The 3,371-nt window shown below is 47.2% G+C and overlaps 1 long non-coding RNA gene and 1 pseudogene across 1 annotated transcript; both read left to right on the top strand.

Moving 5' to 3' along the window:
• The first annotated feature begins 205 nt into the window (after positions 1–205).
• Positions 206–1,097, top strand: LOC123398504 (annotated as a pseudogene).
• Positions 1,098–1,575: 478 nt separating this feature from the next.
• Positions 1,576–2,348, top strand: LOC123409502. The gene is made up of 4 exons (XR_006612861.1): positions 1,576–1,635; positions 1,928–1,986; positions 2,082–2,120; positions 2,252–2,348. It is a non-coding gene; the product is annotated as an uncharacterized LOC123409502 (long non-coding RNA).
• The last annotated feature ends 1,023 nt before the right edge of the window (positions 2,349–3,371 follow it).

The following is a 3,371-nucleotide window of genomic DNA, read 5'->3' as shown; positions in this document are numbered from 1 at the left end:
TTCCGCAAGTGATCGGTTCCGCCTTCCGCGCGGCCTCCCCTCCAGGAGCAACCGCCGCCTCTGCTGCTCTGACCTCGCCACCTCCCCTCCTCCAGCAACGAGGAGGAGCAGCCGCTCCCCCCACCCCCGAGCGTCCACCATGTACCCGTAAACTCATCCACCACAAATCCACGGCCGCGGCATCGGGCGGAGCCGTGTGGGAGAGATGTTGCGGCAGGAGGAGAAGCTGCGTTGCACCAAGGAGCCCTTCATCGAGGATGACGGCACCCGAAGGATGTAAGGACGCTGCCTCCCACTCCCTTGTCACGTGCTTGTCGTCGCTGACCGCTTACTGACCCTCGCCCTGTTTCGCTGCAGGAAGAGCTTGCGGTTCAGCAGGTTGTTCGGCAAGGAGATACGCCAGTCCGCGGAGGCGCATGTCTGGAACAATCGGAGCTACGGGCCCGACATGAAGCCGGTGCCCAACGGATTGCTCGACACGCGGATGGTAATGTCTCGGCTCATCCTCATTGATCAGTTCAGGGAATCATGTGTGCATCTGCCCGAACAATTGAGTACTAGCTAGCCAGGCATGCCGCTCTGTTTGTGCAATGTATTCTATTATCGATTTGTTTTTCTGTGACAAATTCCAGGGAGCTGCAAACAAGCAAGGGGATTGTGGTACCTGCCATGGTTCATACACCGAGTGCCCAGGCCATTTCGGTTACCTGAAGCTTGCGCTACCGGTTTTCAATGTTGGCTTCTTCAACAATATTCTGGATGTAGTCAAGTGTATCTTCAAGGTAGCACCGATGAGAAGCTCACATGTCTCGGGTCTATGATCAAATGTGCTGCGATGCTTATGCTTGTCACCCCACCATGCCTTTGCAGGGCTGTAGTAGGGTTCTTCTTGTGGAGAAAGATCACCAAGAGTTTCTGAAGAAGGCGCGACGGCTGGGCGCGTGGGCTTCGGCTCTGCGTTTCTGTCCGGGGGAATGGGCGGTGCGGCGAGGGGGTCGCCGGGGGCGCGGCGTGCAGCGGGGCGGCGGCGGTGCGAGAGATTGAACGGCGGGGCGACGCTCGGGACCAGACCCGCTCGCTCTGGCTGCGCCTCCTAGGGGCATCTCTCTCCCTCTCCCTCCGCGCCCTTGCCTCCCCGGCTGCGTCCGGATCCCGCGCCGCCGCCCCAATCAAGGTCTCGTCCACTGTTCACCCTGCCCCTCCCCCTATCCCGGATCTCTCCCGTGTCATCTATGGATTGCGCCGAGGAGTTCGTGCTCGTCCCTGTTTCACGGAACCCATGGCGCGAGCACGACCGGACTGTTGTCGTGCGGCGAAAGTTGGTGCCTGCATATTATTCCCTGTCACGCCAACTTTTTTCTTGTTATAATAAATCGGTTGATGTTCGTGTCCCGACACTCTTAGCTTCAATTCCTGAATGTGTCCATGCTATATCCTGCATCCAGGTTTAGATTCGTTCATCTTGATCTAGCAACGTTTTTTGTTCAAATAGAGACTTGCTGAGTTTTGTAGCTTGAACTCGTTCACCGTGAAATGATTCCCCCGTTGATCTGTTTTCTGATATATGGCTCACGCATCGTGCGTGAGGAGCAAGGTTACTTGCAGCTTCCCTTCCGTCGGAGCCACCTTCTCACCGTGAGTCGTCTTCTTATTATCTACTTTCATTCAGCTTGTTCAGATAGCTGTCTGTGTGCGGTTTTTCGGACCGTGAAAATTGGACGACTGAGATCACGATAGTTGGAAGAACCTGCAAATTTCCTGGGAGGAACGAGACTTCGGTTCCTCATGTTCTCAGCTTGTTTTGTGATTTGTCCGCATTAAGCACTCATAGTTGATGGTTATTGTTATTGCACAATGCATATTATTTGTCATATAACACTTCTCTTCTGTATATTACCTGTAACATTGTGCCTTTCTTCAACTGCAGTGCTAGAAGCATTGAGCCCGTAAGAGCCACCGCCACACAGGCGCCCCCTACCACCCCTTGTAAGTCCTTCAATGCACGAAACTTTTGAACTCTGTAGAGATTGGTGCAGCCTGCAGTTGTGTCTGACATACTTTTACCTTTTCACTTTCCATAGCATCTTCTAGCGGGGAGAAGACAAAGGTCGGCATCAATGGTGAGTTCCTTGATAGATAAAAAAAAGAAATGGCATTGCCAAACTATTGTAGATTTTTTTGTTCTTGTTCTAGGTGATCTTTAATTGTTTCAGTATTTGGTTAAAATGGTACGCTTGTGTTTTTGCTTCAGGTTTTGGGCGGATTGGGAGGTTAGTTCTGCGTATTGCAATCGATAGAGATGATATTGAAGTTGTGGGTGTCAATGATCCATTTATCGATGCTAAATACATGGTAAGAAGTCAGCACGGAGTTATTCTTTTTTAGACCGCACAACATCTGTTGGATGCTTTGAAATGCCCGATATCCACATTGTGCAACTTTAGTTAGATAATATGTGATCTCACCATTGTTTTTGATTTACAATTGTTTGATTCTTCATGAAATGATATCCATATCGAACAAGCAGTGATCAGTTTTCCAGTTCGTCCATATGATTTTTTGAATGAGCTGTTACATGAGAACGTGATGATCTTCAATGAAGTTCTGAATAACTCTTTACAATGCCGCCATATGTTTCCTCTAGAGATATTTCTTGAAACAGGACGAACCGACACACGCAACTATTATGCATCATTGTAATTTTATATGCCTGCTTTAATGAAGAGATGCTTTGTTTGATCTCATCTAACTTGTATATATATGAAGCTTAAGCCGAGCATCCATATTTTGATCTTCATTACATGCTGGAACTTGAAAATATTATATCCATATTGAGATATTCTAATACACCTGAATAGATGTAATTGTTATTCTTCTCAAACTCAAATGCTAAGTTCTATTCTGGGGCTGCAGCTCTGGAGCGGGTTCATGGATTCCAATTATGTGATAGCATAAATGAATGGAAGAAAAAGAAATGGGATGATTTCCAGCAAAGATTATCAAAGGTACCAATTTCTTTTAGCTGGAATGTTCTATCTATTTTAGCAGGGACTGCTTCACCTCCAACCTGGAGAAGTTTATGGCTATGCTTTTCCTTCCATAACATCTCAGTTCTTGAGTGTCTTGCGTTTCTTTCTTTATAGCATGAAGTAAAAAAATTTGATAACTTCCCTGTTCATGATGAATTGGGTACTTCCTGCTTGTTTTGTTTTGTCCTAACCTTGGTCCATGCTAAACTTGGTTGGAGGTCTGGTTAGAAAATTGCTGATTATTTTCAGTTGACGGGCGTTATTGGGATAATTAATTGTGAATTAATATGCTATACCTATTTCAATAACATTTACACAATGTATAATTTCAGCTCCTGAGTT

Source organism: Hordeum vulgare, chromosome 1H (genome assembly GCF_904849725.1).
Source record: "Hordeum vulgare subsp. vulgare chromosome 1H, MorexV3_pseudomolecules_assembly, whole genome shotgun sequence".
Lineage (NCBI taxonomy): Eukaryota > Viridiplantae > Streptophyta > Magnoliopsida > Poales > Poaceae > Hordeum > Hordeum vulgare.
This window is presented reverse-complemented; position numbering and strand designations above follow the sequence as displayed.